This window comes from Macaca thibetana, chromosome 7 (assembly GCF_024542745.1).
Source record: "Macaca thibetana thibetana isolate TM-01 chromosome 7, ASM2454274v1, whole genome shotgun sequence".
In the NCBI taxonomy this organism is placed as follows: domain Eukaryota; kingdom Metazoa; phylum Chordata; class Mammalia; order Primates; family Cercopithecidae; genus Macaca; species Macaca thibetana.
In genome coordinates, this window is record NC_065584.1 from 63433841 (window position 1) to 63452993 (window position 19153).

The following is a 19153-nucleotide window of genomic DNA, read 5'->3' on the forward strand; positions in this document are numbered from 1 at the left end:
CTCATGCTGGCCCGTGAGTGCTGTGTGCAGCCCCCAGTTCCCGCCCATGCCTCTCCCTCCATACCTCCTGGCAAGCAGAAGGAGCCAGTTCCAGCCTCGGCCAGCCCAGAGAGGGGCTCCCACTGTGCAGCAGTGGGCTGTAGGGCTCTTCAAGTGTGGCCAGAATGGACGCCGAGGCTGAGGAGGTGCCGAGAATGAGTGAGGTCTGCTAGCATGTTGTCACCTCTCAATACTATTCCAAAAAAATGATGAGGAGGGATTCTTCCCTAACTCAGTTTATGAAACCAGTATCATCATGATACCAGAATCAGGAAAACATACAACCAAAAAGCAAAACTATAGGCCAGTATCCCTGCTTAGCATAGACAAAAAAAAACCAACAAAATACTTGCAACGTGCATCCAAAAGCATATCAAAAAGACAATTGATATTGTTTGGATGTTTTCTACTCCAAATTTCATGTTGAAATCTGATTTGCAATGCTGGTGGTGGGTCCTGGTAGGAAGTATTTGGATAATGGAGATGGATTCCTTATGGATGGCTTAGTACCATCCTCCTGCTAATGAATGAATTCTTTCTCTGTAGTTCACGTGAAATCAGATTGTTTAAAAGAGTGTGGCACTTTCCCCTTCTGTCTCTTTCTCTTTCACTCTCGTTACCTCTCTCATCATGTAACATGCCTGCTCCTTCTTTGCCTCCCACCATGAGTAAAAGCTTCCTGAGACCTCACCCTAAGGCAATCAGATGCTGGTGCTATGCTTTCTGTAACAGCTGGCAGAATTGTGAGCCGACTAACTAGAAGCTACAAAAGACTGATGAAAAAAATCACAGATGATGTAAACAAATGGAAAAACATCCTGTGCTCATGGATTGGAAGAATCAATATTATTAAAATGAACATACTGCCCAAAGCAACCTGAAGACTCAACACAGTCTCTGTCAAGTTACCAAGGTAATTCTTCACAGAATTAAAAAAAAAAAAAACAGTTACAGTTCATTTGGAACCAAAAAAGATACCCAAAACACAAAGCAATCATAAGCCAAAAGAAAAAAGCCAGAGGTATCACATTACCTAGCTTCAGATTAGACTTCCAAGACTATATCAACTCAAAAAGCATGACACTGGTAGAAAACTAGACATATAGGTCAATGGAAAAGAATAGAGAACCCAGAAATAAAGTCACATATCTACAAGCAACTGATCTTTGACAAAGTTGACAAAAATAAACAATGGATAAAGAACACATTACTCAATAAATGGTGCAGGGAAAATGGGCTAGCTATACACCTCTGAATGAAACTAGAGCCCTATCCCTTGCCATACATAAAAGTTAACTCAAGGTGAATTAAATACTTCAGTGTAATCCCTGATAAAAAGCCCAGAAGAAAACTTGGGGAAAACTCTTCTGGGCATTGGCCTAGGGAAGGAATTTGTGACTAAGACCCCTAAGCAAATGCAACAAAAACAAAAATAGACAAATGAGTTTTAATTAAACCAAAAAGTTTTTGCATGGTAAAGGAAAGAATCAACAGAGTAAACAGGCAGCCTAAGAATGGGAGAAAATATTTGTAAATTATGCCTTTGACAAAGCACTAATTTCCATAATCTACAGTGAGCTCAAATGATTCAACAAGACAAAACCAAACAATTCCATTCAAAAGTGAGCAAAGGATATAAACAGACATTTCTCAAAAGAAGATATACAAATGGCCAAGAAACATGAAAAAATACTCAACATCACTAATCATTAGAGAAATGCAAATAAAAACTACAATGAGATATCTTATACCAGTCAGAACAACTATTATCAAATAGTCAAAAGTCACAGATGTTGACAAGGGTGCAGAGAAGACGGTATGCTTATTCACTATTGGTGGGAATGTAAATTAGTACAACCCCTATGGAAAACAGTATGGAGATTTCTCAAAGAACTAAAAATATAATCACCATTTGATCCAGCAGTCTCACTACTGAGCATCTACCCAAAGGAAAAGAAATTTTAAAAGACACCTGCATTTGTACATTTATCACAGCACTATTAACAATAACAGTCATGAAATTATCCCAAGTGTTCATCTTTGGATGACTGGATAAAGAAAATTTGGTATATATACACCATGGAACACTATGCATCCATAAAATAAAACAGGAAATCATGTCCTTTGCAGCAATGTGGATGAAGCCTAGAGGCCATTATTCTAAGCAAAATAACTGAAAAACAGAAAAATCAAATACAGCATGTTCTTATAAGTGAGAGCTAAGCAATATGTAGACATGAATATAAAGATGAAAATAATAGACAATGGGGACTCCAGTAGGTGTTGGTAGGGAAGCAAGAAAGGGTTAAAGAAATACCTATTAGGTACAATATTTACTATTTGGATATGTACTAAAAGCCCAAATCTCACCATTATGCTATATATCCATGTAACAAACCTGCACATCTACCCCATGAATCTGAAATTTAAAAAAAATTAAAAATAGCCACAAAATTTTATTAAAAAAAGAAAATATACTTAGTATGTGTCCACAATGGAATATTCTTCAGCCTTAAAGAAGAAAGAAATTTTGTCATTTGCTACAATATGAAAATAACTAGAGAATATTTTTCTAAGTAAAATAAACCAGGCAAAGGAAGACAAACACAGTACCACATTTTCTCATTTATTTATGAAACATGAAAATATCAAACTCACAGAAGCATGGAGTAGAATGGTTATTAGAGAGATTGTGAGTATGAGGGGAATGAAAATATGATGATCAATGGGTACAAAATCTCAATTAGATAAAATTTTTTTCAGATTTTCTATTGCATAGTGTGGTGAATATAGTTAAGAACAGAGTATTGTACATTTCTAATAATGCTGAGTAAATTTCACATGTTCTCACCACAAAAAAGTTAGTATTTGAAGTGATAAATATGTTAACTAACTTGATTTAATTATTCTATATAATATTCATAAAACATAACATGACTTTGTACTCCATAAATAAACATAATCATAAATTGCCAATTTATAAAAAATACAAATTTTAAATATGTTTAACCATTTGCATAAATAAATACAATATAAATCACTAGCATTAGTGGCAATATTGAGGCAAGCATATTTTCTATATTTTGATTTATTTTTTCTTGTCATTAATAATGTAAATATAAACCACTCAATTTTATAGCAAGAAAATTGCTTTCAATTTGGATTCTGATGCTGGGATCTGTTCTTTCTCCTTTTGTAGGACATTTATGTATTACCTACTAGAGACAGCAGTCATTGCTATAATTTAGAACATTAACCCTTTAATTTCAGTCATAATAGATTTTGCACTTCGATTCTGGGTTTAATTACGTAAAATAGCCCTTATAACATTTTGTCGAAGTATTGCTTTCATTTCTTATTTGATCCAAAATATCTATCCAACATAGAAAAATTCAGTTAACTTACTTTTTGGGGGAAAATGTTCAGCTTATTTTAAACATGTGTCTGGCAATAATTTTAGATGTGGTTTGGTTTATATATTTAAAGATTTGGTTTTCAAGCAGTTTCGGAAACGCCAATGGGTGGTGAGAAAGAGTATCACACTGAGGCTCGTTGTTGGGGTTTTCAGCATGTATGCTTGACACTGTTACAGAGAACTCTGATTAGAATATGTTCTTCTTATATTGCTATTAAGTTACTTAAGAATTGTCTTTTCTGAAAGCCTAGAGTTGTCTGTCCTTGGCTTTATATCCATGTTTATTTGACCACAAATATTGTCTCATGGTCATTTGCAACTGCTGAACTCTAAAACCCTGACTGCTACTCTGTGATAGTTGATCATTAGAATTTATGCTTTTAAAAGTAGCTAGTGGGTTTTAAAAACCAGGTTAGTAGAACTGTCTTTGTATGTTTTAACTGACTGTTTTGCTAATATTATACTTCCTATTTTAATTTCAGTCTTACAAACGGCAAACTAAAAGAAGAGAATTATGCAAAAATTTAATGCAGAAAGTTAGGGAGGTTGAACAATTTTCTCTTTCCCAACAGAGTTTCTATTAAATAGATCCCCATATTCCTTCTGTAGTTGAAGTCCCTAATACAATGCAGTGTGTAAGAAAAAGCTGACATTATGAACAGAAAAACCACTGAGCTGTGCAGCTTAGAAGAACCATCAACCCAAACATCCCCCTTGACAGCACTAAGTCCACCCCAAGTTACAATTCAGCTGAATTGCCTGTGCAGTGTTGTGTCCTTCTGTCTGGAACAATTCGTTCTCTTTATGAGAAAGGGGGGAAATTATCCAAAATCCATGGTCTCTACTTTATGTGATTAATTGACATTAGCCAATATGTGCAAGCATAGTATGAGAACAGCAAGTTAGAGGAGCCTCCCAGAGAGAGGCTCCTGAGTATACTCCCTCCGGTTTAGCTCAGCAGTTAATCAAACAGTTCTTAACTTCCCACTAAGGTTTTCTTTCTTTCTTTTTTTTTTTCTTTTCTAAAGGAAGCAAAGCAAAGAATCAGTAAACATAACATTGGAATTTCTTTTACCTGTTCCAGAACAAGTAGGGAACATTTGTCTTTGTCAAGCTGCAAGTTGAGATTTATTCTCTTAAGTGTACTTAGGTCTTCTCAACATCCTTCCTTTAATGAAAGCTATAGAAAAAGGGATTTCCCTCAAAAGAGATTTCATTCATTGTGTTGGTGGTTGTTTTTCATTTCCAAATACAGAGATTGTTATATCTCTGTTTGACCATGATTATCTAGAAAAATAGAAACAGCATGAGTCATCAGAAATTATCTAGTGCCCTACAGTGATAAAAAGTAAAATTTGTATTTCTCTTGCTTAGCCTATCACCAGATTTCCCTATGAGTGTTGCATACTTCTGAGGAGATGGTTGGAGACTGTGATAAACAGAGTCATTGCAGAGACTCAGAGGGGCATGGCAATGATTTCAAATTTAACTTACCCAATCTGACATTATTTGCATTACTCAGTTGTATCCTTAGGACCTTTCTAATTGCAAATCTTGTGTCATTCATGGACTCATTCCAGTTGACACTAATATCAATAGTTACTACTGCTGAATTTCTCACACCATATTATTTCTTTTTAAAATGTTGCTGTGTGCTCAGTCCTTTAGATGCTCAACTTCCCCAGTTGTACAATGAAGCAATCCTCTATAGTTGACTGGTTCCTCTCTCCTCAGATAGCTCAGTATAAGCCCATCAGCTTTCTCACCACATGGAATTAGTCATTTATGCTGACTCTTCAATATGACACTTGGGTCCTATTACACTCTGGTAGTGTTATTGAAACTTCAGCTATAAAACTTAAATTCCAAAAATCTAATGGCTTCATTTTCCCTCACACCATGGCCTTTATGGGATGTGTCTGTCAAGACAAATGATCCTCTCCTGATGAAGCATGTTTTGAAGTGGATCTAAATGCAAAGATCCTGACCTTGTAGTTCTCCTAAATCTCATTTTTCCTGAAAGTAACTTTAAAAAAAAGTGTGTGCTGTCCTTGTTGTTGAGACATACAACTTTCTGCTAGCAATAGGGATTTACTAAATTTGCTAATTATTATTATGTGAGCAGGTATATTATGGCTTGCCTGGCAAATTAGAGATCACCTCTTTTTAGGTCCACAGTAATAGCAAAATTATATTTTAGCATTTACATTCCTTTTGTTAAGACATATGCACATTTGTCAGATGTCTCGTCAACAGTCTTTCTCATTTTTATAATATCTCGAATACAATAACTTATATTATATCAGGAAATCTGAATTCTAGCACCATATAAAATCCTTCTCCCTGTAAATATATAATCTTGAATGTAAACTTATTTGGTGAAGGATTACTCTGATTAAATTATTTTATAAGATGAACTAAAGATAGTTAAATGACAGTTGATAAAATAATCTTTAGCATTGCCTTAAAATAGATATCTAATATATAATCAACAGATTTCATTTCCTTTCTGTCCTTGATTTTGAGTTTGGCTGAAATACTAATAAGCATGCCAGGATGCATAGAACAGCAAGATTGAATAAGGATTATTTAACTTTATAGGCAATTTCCTTCCAATAGAGGCTTGCCCCTTCTACATATGGATATATCCCAGAAAGATTCTCTTTAAACTATATCTGGCATTAAAATCTGAAACTAAAGAAATAACCCATTAATTTTTATCATGAAAGTAATCATAAACTTATTTTCATAATGTATATATATTCAGTATCATCGGAATTCTTATGTTAATTCACTTATTTTATCAAATGTTTGCAAAAAGATGAAACAAGATTGTAGCTACATGATTAAAAATTGCTATAACAGCTAAATACTCTGAGAGGTGGATTTGACAAGTCCCTTCTAATTTTTTCACTATTCCGTTTGTGTGTGTTTCAAGTGTAGAAAATTCAAAATAACAATCTGTTTTCTGTATTAAGTATAGAAACTTAATAAATTAAGAGCAGCATTGTATCTATTATTAAAACAAGTGTGATAAATAGATCAAAGGCATTATCCTTGACTATGTGGAACAAAACAAAGTGTAATTAATTATGAGATAGATGTTAAGACAACCATTTCATAAGATACTTTAACTGCAATGCTCTTTGCCACTTAATTTTCCACATAAAGAAAATGATGGCTGGACACGGTGGCTCACGCCTGTAATCTTAGCATCTTGAGAGGCCTAGACGGCATATCATGTTCGCTCAAGTGTTTGAAACCAATATGGGCAACATGGCAAAACCCCATCACTACAAAAAATAAAAAACTATCCAGGCATGGTGGTGCATGCCTATAGTACCAGCTCCTCAAGAGGATAAGGTGGAAGGATCACTTGCGTCTGGGAGGCAGAGGTAGCAGTGAGCTGTGATTGGTCCACTGCACTCCAGCCTGGGTGACCTCGTCTAGATAAAAAAAAAAAAAAGAAAAAAGAAAAGAAAATGACACATAAAGAGACATGGGACAATAAAAGGCTGTTAAATTTCTAACACAAATGAATATTTTCTTTTTTTTAAAAAAATGCATGTTTATTGTGTGTATTAAAGGTATACAATATCATGTCATGGCCATTTTTGCATTACTAAAATCTGAGACTGAGTAATTTATAAAGAAAAGATGTTCAATTGGCTCAAGGTTTTACAGGCTTTGCAGGGAGCATGGTGCTGGCATCTGCTCAACTTCTAGAGAGGCCTCAGGAGGTTTACGAAGTCCCAATCATGGGACTTTGATGTGGTAAAAGGAGCAAGTGAGACAGAAAAAAGGAGTTGATGTGGCACTTGATGTGGTAAAAGGAGCAAGCAAGTGGCAGGAGGCATATGATATGGTCAAAGAAGGAGCAAGTGAGACAGAAAAAAAAAAGAGAGAGAATTGGTGGAGGGCTGCTATACACTTTTCACAACCAGATCTTGTGCGAACTCAGTGACTATTGTGAAGTCAGCACCAAGCCGTAAGGGATGTGCCCATATGACCCAAACATCTCCAACAAGGCCCCACTTCCAGCCTTGGGTATTACAATGAAACATGAGATTTGCACAGTTACAAATATCCAAACTATATCATTCTGCCCCAACCTCTCCCAAATCTCATGTACTTCTCACATTGCAAAATACTATCATGCCCTCCTAAGAGTCCCCCAAAGTCTTAACTCATTCTCCCATTAACTCAAAATTCCAATGTCCAAAGTCTCATCTGAGACAAGTCCCTTCCATTTATGAGCCTGTAAAATTAAAAACAAATTAGTTACTTCCAAAATACAAGGGAGGTATAGGTATATCGGCATTAAGTAAACATTTATATTTTAAAAGAGAAAGTGGTCAAAAGAAAGGGGGTATAGGTCTCATGAAAGGGGAAACATAGCAGGGCAGTCATTAAATCTTAAAGCTCCATTGATGTCATATCCCACATTTGGGGCACACTGATGCAGGGGTGGGCTCCCAAGGTCTTGGGCAGTTCTGCCCCTGTGGCTCTGTGGATTCATTCCCCATAACAGCTCTCACAGACTATCGAGTGCCTGAGGCTTTTCCAAGCACAGGGTGCAAACTGCTGGTGCTTCTACCCTTCTGGGATCTAGAAGATGGTGGCCCATTTCTCATAGCTCTACTAGGCAGTGTACCACTGGGGATACTATGTGGGGGCTCCAATTCTACATTTTCCCTTGGCACTGCCCAAGTAGAGGTTCTCTGTGAGGGCTCTGCCTCTGGAGCAGGCCTCTGACTAGACACCCAGGCTTTCTCATACATCCTCTGAAATCTAGGTGCAGGCTGCTAAGTGTTTTTCACTCTATAATTCTGTATACCTACAGGCCTAAGGCTACATGGAAGCCTCCGAGGTTTATGGCTTGCATTCTCCAAAGTGGCAGCCCAAACTGTACCTGGGCCTGTTTGAGGCCTAGCTGAAGCCAGAGTAGCCTGGATGTGAGGAGCAGTGTCCCTAGGCTGTACAGGGCAGCAGGGACTTGGGCCTGGCTAATAAATCCATTCAGTCCTCCTAGGCCACAGGGCCTGTGATGGGAGGGGCTTCCTCAAAGGTCTGTGAAATGCCTCCAATTGTCTTGTATATTAGTACTTGACTCCCTTTTACTTATGCATATATCTCTAGTAAGTTGTTGCTCCACAACCTGCTTAAATTCCTCTCTCAGAAAAGCTTTTTCTTTCTCTGCCACATGGCCAGGCTGCAAATTTCCCAAACTTTTAGGCTCTGCTTCCTCTTTAAATACAATTTCCAACATTAAGCCATTTCTTTGATCCTTCTTTGATCTTAGTGTGGGCTTTTTGAGGCAGCCAGGTCACATCTTGAATGTTTTGCCACTTAGAAATTTATTCTGCCAAATATCCTAAAGTATTACTCTCAAGTTCAAACCTGCACAGATTCCAAGGGCATGAACAGAATGCAGCCAAGCTCTGTTGGCATAACATGCATAACCTTTACTCCAGCTGCCAATGAGTTCCTCATTGCATCTGATACCTCATCAGCTTGGACCTCACTGTCTGCATCACTATCAGCATTTTGATACAACCATTTATCCAGTCTCTTAAGAAGTTCTGATGCAGGAGTTTTTGCTTCTTAGTTCAGCTAAATCTGAGTTCTTATCTCATGACCAGGAAAAAAAATAGGCATGTGGACACATTGAAGGGCGAGGAGGATAGAATTTATTAAGCTAAAGGAAAGCTCTCAGAAAAGAGAGGGGTCGTGACAACAGACTCAGGGTTCCCACATGAGCTGAAGAGGCTAGGTTCCTCCCCAGCAGAAGGCACAAATTCCTGGTGGCTCCACCCAGTTCTCCCAGCATACAGGTGGTTCTTTAGTCTGAGCCGCTCCACACTGATGTATTTCCCTTCCTGCACATGTGTTAAGGGATGAAATTTTTCATCATGGGCATGTTTAGGCAAGCTCCCTGTGCACAATGACCTGGGCAGGTTGGGGAGATTTTCTGGGGATTCTTCCCTATCTGCTTAGGCATATGGTTGTCTTCTGCTTCTATCCGTTCCAAACTTTCCCAAATCTTTCTATTTTCTTTAAAGCCCTCTAAACTCCTCCAAACTCTTCCCATGACACAGTTCCAAATTTGTTTCCATATTTTCAGGTATCCTTATAACAATGCCCCACTCCTCAGTACCAATTTTCTGTATTAAGCCATTCTTGGATTGCTGTGAAGAAGTCCCTGAGACTAGGTAATTTATAAAGAAAAGAGGTTTAATTGACTCATTATTCTGCAGTCTTTGCAAGAAGCATAGTGCTGGCATCTGCTCAGTTTCTAGGGAGGCCTCAGAAAACTTAAAATCATGACAGAAGGTTAAGGGGGAGCAGGTACTTCACATGGAAAAAACAGGAGTGAGAGAGAGAGAGACAAATGGGGAGTGGAAATGCTACGCACTTTTAAATTACTAAGTCTTGCGAGAACTCACTCTCGTGAAGTCAGGACCAAGCCATGGCAGATCCACCCATGACCCAAACATCTCCCATTAGGTCCCAGCTCCAGTATTAGGACTTACAATTCTACAGCAGATTTGGGTGGGGACAAATATCCAAACTTCATCGTATATGTGTATACACACACACACACTATATATATATATACACACACACACACACACATATATACATACATATATATAGCAGAACAGTTATTACAGTGAAATGTCTTATTGCATCCTTCATCTCATATAGTTACTCTTTTTCCACCCCATGACAAAAGCAGATATAATCTACTAATTTAGTGAAAATTTTGGATATAATACACTATTATTAACTATAGTCCTTATGTTATATATTAGATCTTTAGACATATTGATACGATGTATCTGCTACATTGCATCATTTGACTTATATCTCCCATTTTCTCCCTGATCACCTGCCCCTGGTAAATACTGTGTTATTCTCTCTGTATGCCCTTCCCCCCATTTTTTAGATTCAACGTACGAGTGAAGCCATGTAATACTTTTTGTGTCTGGCGTACTTAGCATAATATCCTCCAATTGCATACATGTGGCAAATGGCAGGATCTCCTCCTTTCTTAAGGCTGAATAGCATTCCATTGTGTTCAATAATATTGCATTGCAGCAGTCTTTACTTATTAATAGTTTTCCACAGTTTCAGTTACCTGTGGTCAACCATGGTCTGAAAATGTTAAATAGAAAATTCTCCAAATAAAAAATTCTTAAGTTTTAAATTGCATGCCTTTCTTGGTAGCATGATGAAATTTCATACTGCCTATCTTCTTTTCACTTGGGACATGAATCAATCTTTTGTCCAGTGTATCCATACTGTATTCACTACCACTCCTTAGTCATTTAGTAGCCACCTCTGTTATCAGATAGAGGTTGCCATATCACAGTGCTTGTGTTCAAGTAATCTTTATTTTACTTAAGAATGGCCCCAAAGTGCAAGAATACTAATACTGGCAATTTGAATATGCCAAAGAGAAGCCATGAAGTCCTTTCTTTAACAGAAAGGGTAAAAGTTATCAATAAGAAAAAAAATTATATGCTGAGGTTATAAAATGTATTTTAAGAACAAAATGTCTCTGCATAAAATTGGGAAGAAGGAAAAAAATATGCTAGTTTTGTTGTTACACCTTAAATGAAAAAGTTTGTAGCCTCAGGGCTTTGTTAAGATGGGAAAGGCGTTGAATTTGTGCATATAAGCCATGAAAAGAAACATTTTCTGATTTAAAACAATCTGGTTCTGGTTTGGCATCTACTGAGGGTTTTGGAATGTATCCCCCATGACCAAGGGGGCCTACTGTACCACAGTTTTTTGTTTTTCTTTTGTTTTTTTAATATCCAGTCATCTGTTGACAGACACCCAGGTTGTTTCCATATCTTGGATGTTGCAAATAATGCTACAATAAACATTAGAGTGCAGTTATTTTTAGTAGGTGGTAATTTTATTTCCTTTGAATATATACCCAGAAGAGGGATTGCTGAGTTATATGATAATTCTCTTTTTAATTTATCTGAGAGCCTCCATACTGTTTTCTATAATGACTGCACCAATCCATGCTCCTGCCAAGAATGTACAAAAGTTCCCTTTTGTCCATACCTTCACCAACACTGGTTATCTGTTGTCTTTTTCATAATACTTAACTTAATGGGTATAAAGTAATATTTCATAATAGCTTTTATTTGTATTTCCTTAACTATTGATGATGCTGAGCACCTTTTGATATAGCTTTTGGCTATTTTTATTCCTTTGGATAAATATATTTATCTATTGAAGTTATTTGCCCATTTTTAAATTAGGTTATACATTTTCTTTTTGTTGCATTGTATGCATTCTTTATAAATATTGAGGATTAATCCTTTACCAAATTTGTGATTTGTAATTTTTATTTTCTAATTCATAGGTTGCCTTTTTATTTTGTTGATTGTTTCCTTTGCTGTGCTGAAGCCTTTTAATTTGATGTAGTGCCATTTATTTATTTTTGCTTTTGTAGCTTCAGTTTTTTTATATAAGAAGTCATCACCAAAACCAATGTCAAGAAGTTTTTCCCTATGTTTTCTCCTAGGAGTTTTATGGTATTACATTTAAGTCCTTTAGACCCAAATTATTACACTTAATTCTAAACATAATAGCTGAAACCATAAAAGCAAAATGATGTGTAATAAGGGTTCATTTTCATTCTTTTGCATATGGAAGTTGTTTCCCCAGTACCAGCTGTTGAAGTCTTATTGGTTGAAAGCCCTCTGGACCCTTGTTGAAAATTAGTTGACCATGTATGTTTAGATTTCTTTCTGGGACCTCTATTGTGTTATATTTGTCTATGTGTTTGCTTTTATGCCAATCCCATACTGTTTTGATTACTATAGTTTTGTAATATTTAAGTTTAAATCAGGAAGTGTGATACCTCCAACAATTTTTTTTAATTCTCAGAATTTCTTTGGCTATTTAAAATTCTTTATGGTTTTATACACAAAAACATTTTTATTTCTGCGAGTTATGTCATTGGGATTTTTTAGGGATTGCACTGAATCTGAGTATTGCTTGGAGTGGCATAGACATTTAAACAATATTAATTCTTCAAACCTATGAGCATGGAATATCTTTTCATTTATTTGTGTCTTCTTCAGTTTCTTTCATCAATATTTAATAGTTTTTGGTGTACAGGTCTTTCAAGTCCTTGGTTACATTTATTTTCAAATATTTTATTTTATTTTGTGATGCTATCATAAATGGGATTGTTTTACTGATTTTTTTTTTTTTTTGCTAGGTCATTATTTTGTGCAGAAATGGCACATATTATGGCATGTTAATTTTGTATTCTGCAACATTACTGAATTCATTGATTTTAATAGTTTTCAGTGACGTGTTTGGGGATTTTCTACATATAAGATCATATCATTTGCAAATAAAGATAATTTTGCTTCTTCCTTTACAATTTGGATATCTTTTCTTTCTTTTTCTTGTCCGATTACTTTGCTAGTACTTCTAGTACTATGTTGAATAGAAGTGGTGTTAGTGGGCACCCTCGCCTTGTACCACAGCCAATAGGGCATAATGTCACCTTATGTTTCAAAGAGTAAGACACTACATAGTGGTGATTCAGGACCCTAGGATAGTATGACATGGCAGCATCCTAAGCTCTCTGAGATGGGTACATGGTGGCATGGACCTAGGAACAGCAGAATGCATTCATGGACGACCCAGGAGTGGCAGAATGGACCTGTGGGACAGCGGCAGTGATGGGATGATTTCACTACCTGCGAAGACAGTACACTTCAGCAGTTCAGACTCTGGAAAATTAGTTCAGTTATAGGGAAGCAGGATGCTATAGTTTTTTGGTCTGGAGGGTCAGGTATCCAAGCTTAGCCAATTCTCTGTTTCCTTGCTATGTGGAATGCTCTGTTAGCTCAGCCTTTGGAGGTGCTCCTGCTTGGCTAGGCCAAAACATTGATTCCCTGAGAGATAGAACGCCACTTCAGCTTAAGCACTGTGGGTGAGTGTATGATTGCCTTGAGTGGACAAGAAAACATTTCCTCAGAAGGCAGGGTGCTGAGTCAGCTCAGACCTCAAAGTGCTGGGTGCAGCAGCAATTGGGAGGAGCAAATGAAGCAGCTACCCAGCAACTGGGTCCCTCCGGATAGGATGTCCAGTAGCTTGGGTAGAGGAGGGCGGTCCACCAAAAGTGGGTAGAGCCACAGTGATAAAGCCTCACTAATGGAAGGGTATTCTGGCTACATGCCCCCAGCACAGGGCACAGTACAACAGTCATCCTGATTCCAAGATGGCACTGTGCAGTAGCAGTGTTGGCCATAGGAGGCCGAGCAGCATTGGTTCCTTCTCTGTGGCGATCACAGCTGTGTGGACTCCAAGTAGCTACCTCATCTGAGCCTAGTAACTGAGTACTATAGGGTTTACTTTCAGTGGTGAGGAGGACTGTAGGTGTTCAAGGTGGAGATGGGGGCTGCCGAGGTCCCCTTGTTACTTTATTGCTGCAGGGAGAAGTCTCTCCTGGTTCTAAGCTGATCCCAGCTGGGAGATGAGGTGGCAAAGGCAAGGTGTTTCCTCTTATTCTCTATGTGGTCATTCTAAGTTTCTGTGTTCTTTGCAGTTTCTGCACTCTCTTGATGTATTCCAGCACTTACTTTTAGTTATTTTCATCAAAATGTAGCTACATATTTGCTGCTTTGTTTTCATCAGCGGGACAAGTGCCAGGGGCTTTAGATTTGCTATCTGGTTGATGTCACTATTCCATAATTTCTTTGAAAATAGTTAAGAGTAGATCAGGTATACTATCATATTCTTTTGAATAATGTTAATGAGAATAATATACTCTGTTAATGTTTTAAATTTAAAAAATGACTCAATATTGATAAGGATCAAAAGCAGAATTTTTAACACTAATCACATTGAATTGCCCATTGCAATCTAAAAACACCTACTTCAATTCTGCATAACGTAAAAAACAGGGAGCAGTTTTTCATTTGTTTATGGTATTTAAAAAAAATGACACAACCTGAAGAACATTATCTCCAATATGGAACAAATTATGTATGCCTTAGGGAATGAAAACCCTGTCACCTTTTTAAACAAATTTTTACACTTGCATCATAATTTATAAAATTGATTTGGATATAATTTTGGCTTATAGAAAGTTGTAAATATAGTACAGAGAAGCCTCATCTACCTTTTGCCCAGTTTCCTCCATTGATTACTTATGGTAGTCTGAAACCACATACTTAAATACTGTGTAATATGATTTATAGGAGGTAGATATCCATTCATGCATAATACCTCAAAACATAAAATCTAAATGGCACTGTTATCTCAAACACAGCCAAGTTTTTATGTGCATTAGTATAGTGAAAACACAATCATCTTCATAAGCAAATTTTTACATTTGTATTTTAATTAGTTTAAAAAATAATTTTCAAATATTATTGATTTACAGGATATTGCCCTGTTGGAACATGACAGGTATTCTTCACCTAGTTTCCCCCAGTGGTTTTATCTTGTATAAAAAGTACAATATCAAAAGCAGGAAATAGGCATTGGTACTGTGTGTGTATAATTCTATGCATTTAATCATATATATAAATTTCTGTAACCATCGCCAACATCAAGATAAAAAACTGTTCCATCAACAGAAAAATCAACTAGTGTCAACTTTTTATAGTCCAAGAAACCTCACATCCTTTAAGTTTCCTTATCCTCTCTTGTGTGTAACATAGTTGTCTTAAACATTTTCTCTATATACATGCATACATTTTCTTTATGTAGATATTTATATTGAACTCCACATCAATGTTAGACTCTTTGCCTGAAGTATTACAAACTTCAAAGGAGAAGAAAACATTATATTATTGCCCATATATTTGCTTTTATTCTTTTCAAATTTTCATCCTTAGAACATCTTAGAATACTATGAAGTTTTTCTAACACTTTTAGAAACAGAAGCTGTATGCAAACACCTGGATATCCAGGCAGAAGCTTGCTCCAGGGGTGGGGCGCTCATGGAGAACCTCTGCTAGGGCAACACAGAAGGGAAGTGTGGTATTGGAGCCCCCACACAAAGTCTCTACTAGGGCATCATCTAGTGGAGCTGTGAGAAGAGGGCCACCGTACTCCAGACCCTAGAATGGCAGATCCACTGACAGCTTCCACCATGTGCCTGGAAAAGCTGCAGACACTCATCGCCAGCCTGTGAAAACAGCCAGGAGGGAGGCTGTACCCTGCAAAGCCGCAGGGGCATAGCTACCCAAGACCATGGGAACCCACCTCTTACATCAGCATGACCTGGATGCGAAACATGGAGTCAAAGGAGATCATTCTGGAGTTTTAAGATTTGACTGCCCTGCTGGATTTTGGACTTTCATGGAGCCCATAGCCCCTTTGCTTTGGCCAATTTCTCCCATTTTCAATGGTTATATTTACCCAATGCCTGTACCCCCATTGTAACTAGGAAGTTACTAACTTGCTTTTGATTTTACAGGCTCACAGATGCAAGGGACTTGACTTGTCTCAGGTGAGCCGTTGGACTGTGGACTTTTGAGTTAATGCTGAAATGAATTGAGTCTTTGGGGGACTGTTGGAAGGCATGATTGGTTTTGAAATGTGAAGATACGAGATTTGGGAGTGGCCAGGGGCAGAGTGATATCATTTAGCTCTGTGTCCCCATCCAAATCTCATCTTGTAGCTCCCATAATTCCCACATGTTGTGGGAGGGAGCAGGTGGAAGATGATTGAATCGTGGGGCAGGTCTTTCTCATGTCCTCCTGAGAGTGAATGGGTCTTACGAGATCTGATGGCTTTAAAAATGAGAGTTCCCCTGCACAAGCTGTCCTTTTACCTGCTATTATCTACGTAGTAAGATGTGACGTGCTCCCCCTTGCCTTCTGCCATGATTGTGAGGTCTCCACAGCCATGTGTAACTGTAAGTCCAATAAACCTTTCTTTTGTAAATTGCCCAGTCTCAGGTATGTCTTTAATAGCAGCATTAAAACAGACTAATACACTCTGTTTTGTAGCTTTTGTTCGAATTTCACTTTGTATAGGGAGGTCATATATTCATATATGCTGTAAACATTTTACCCACAGTTATTTGTATTTTGATCTTGTTTATAATGTTTTTTCCTTATTTGGAAGTTTTCCTTTTTTTTTTTACTTGAATTTCTCAAATTTTGAATGGCTTTTGATAATTGAATCATCATTTAAAATATCTCCCACTACTTGAGATTATAAAGGATTCATTTCTGATTTATCTTCAGAGAGGATATTATGTTCTAATATACAGTTAATTTATTATTACATTTATTCCATTTTCCCTCATTAGATCTAAATGTCATGAGCACAGATTTTTTCCCCCACTGTTTTGTCTTCTGTATCTAGAATAGTACTTGGCATAAATTTCTAAGATTATTTGTTGAATGAATACATGAATGAATGAATATATGTTTTCTAGATCAGAACGTTAAAAGAGTAACACAATTAATGGCATAGAGATTGGATTAAGCTGGAAGGTCAGTGAAGTTCTTTTGTAATAGTCTTTTATTTTGGGGTCTTCCAGATAAAAAATAACTAGGAAAGAATTCTTATTAAAGAGCAGTGATTAGGAGCTAAGTAGTTAGAATGGAAATGTGTATGTGTATGTGTACACGTATATTCTGTATATACCCATGAGAGTGTGTCATACCATGAACCACATGTGTCGCAGAAAGAAAAAAAGAAGATTTATTTTTCTTTCTTTGAAAGATAATCAAGGGCTGATTTCTGAAACTTATATTTGCAACATATTTTTCTGTGCTGTTTAGAGAGTAGCTACTTGAATTACTGATGGCAGCCATTTAAAGGTATTAATTTCTCTTCAGTGGCTCTGCCTTTGCAATACAACCTTATTTTGGTTGTAAAACCTGACATTGTTAGGGTACTTTAGGGACTAATAAATTAGAAAAAAATCTTACTTCTTAAAAAGTTTTAAAAGGGAATAGAAGTATAATCATAAGCCCTTAAAAGTATAAGTTAGAAGTTAGCAATTTGTGTTCCTTAAAAAAAAAAAAAAAAAAAAAAAAAGAAAAGGAAGAAAGTATTTTAAAGATTTTGGAAAAAAGCAAGCTAGAAAAAAGTATGGATAAGGGACTGAAAATAAAGCTAAAAAGATCTAACGGTTGTGTTTGGTATGGGTAGGAAGTAAAATCTGGATTTACATGATGTTTATTGGTAAGATCAGAACCAAAGAAAAGATTTGTTAGGGTGCCAGTTAATGTTACAGGGTTAATGCCAGTTAATGGGGTTTCTTTTTGCAATCCACAATAGAAAAGCACTGAAGTAATATGGTGCCAAAAAAGTAAAAGCACACTTTTTTCCATTTTTGAAATGTCACTGGGGGGTAGCCAACTATGTGTCAAGTTTCTTCACCTTTACTTTAAGCAATTGCAAAATCAAATTCTTCATTTTGCCTCTAACTGTCGTCTCTTTGGCAACTGCCTTTATTTTGTTACGTGTGCTCTTCACATATAAGAGATTCAAATATATTTTTTAGGTTTCCATTTTCAAAAATGTGTCTCCCCCAGAATTCCTGTGTTGGAAGTCTTAACACTCAACACCTCAGAACATAACCTTATTTGGAAATTGGGGTCATTAGCAGATGTAATTAGTTAAGATAAGAATATAATGGAGTAGATTCAGCCCTTCGTCTAATACGACTGTTCTCTCTAAAAAGGGGAGAGTTGGAGCCAGAGATAGACACGCAAGGAAGAAAGATGATGTAAAGAGACACAGAGAAAAGATGGTCAACTAACTACGAGCCAAGGAGAGAGGCCTATTTTTCTCTCACAGTCTTCAGAGGAAGCAAACTTGGCAGACATTTGATTTTGGTCTTCTAAACTCCCAAACCATAAGACAATAAATATAATTTTGGTGTTTAAGCCACTCTGTAATATTTTGTTACATCCTTTTAATTTAAACAACAAAATTGGAATTTAAGTTATAAATAAATACAAATTTTCACTGAAGGATAAATATTTTATCTAACATTCTCTTATTATTCTCATTCTTAACAGCACTATATATATATATATATATATATATTTTTTTTTTTTTTTTTTTTTTTTTTTTTTTTTTTCTGGGCCATTTTCTTAACCTCGTGATGCATACTGGCTGATTTCGGTTTATTTTCTGAGGTATGTTTACGTAAAAGTCCTTTAGAAAGTCACTTGGAATGAGATGTATTTCTTTTAATTAGATTGTAGCCTTATCTACTCAAGAGTCAAAGTATTCCTAAGGAACATGGCAATTAACACGTAGCATAGCTACTAGCTTGTGGCATAAAAGATGTGGAAAAGAACTTCTCTGACTTTGATATCTATGATTCTTTGACATTATTGCAGTTTAAACTTTAAATAAAATAATTTCTATCCAGTTTCTGCAAGCTACAGAACATTTGAGGAGCTCAGTTTATTTTGCTATTCCAGGAAATTTCTGATTTGAATGCAACTAGCCCAACTGATTAAAGTCAAAAGAGCAGGTTAATCAGTTTCCTTTATTTCCTTTAAACTTCCTTTCTATTGAAATGCAACATATTTATTTTCAAATTTGCAACAGAAGAAATAGCAGAATTCACTAATAATACAAACAAAAGTTTAAGGCACAATAAGAATACACTCACTTGTCAACTAATAGCATTCTTTGTTTTTTTCTTATTTATCATATACTTGAGTTGTC

General features: G+C 36.4%; 1 long non-coding RNA gene across 1 annotated transcript in view; it reads left to right on the top strand.

Moving 5' to 3' along the window:
• Positions 1 to 18390, top strand: part of LOC126957890 (uncharacterized) — a 52074-nt gene extending 33684 nt beyond the window's left edge. Inside the window, exon 3 of the long non-coding RNA XR_007727000.1 lies at positions 18153 to 18390. This is a non-coding gene — a long non-coding RNA (uncharacterized LOC126957890). The remainder of the gene's footprint in view (positions 1 to 18152) is intronic.
• The last annotated feature ends 763 nt before the right edge of the window (positions 18391 to 19153 follow it).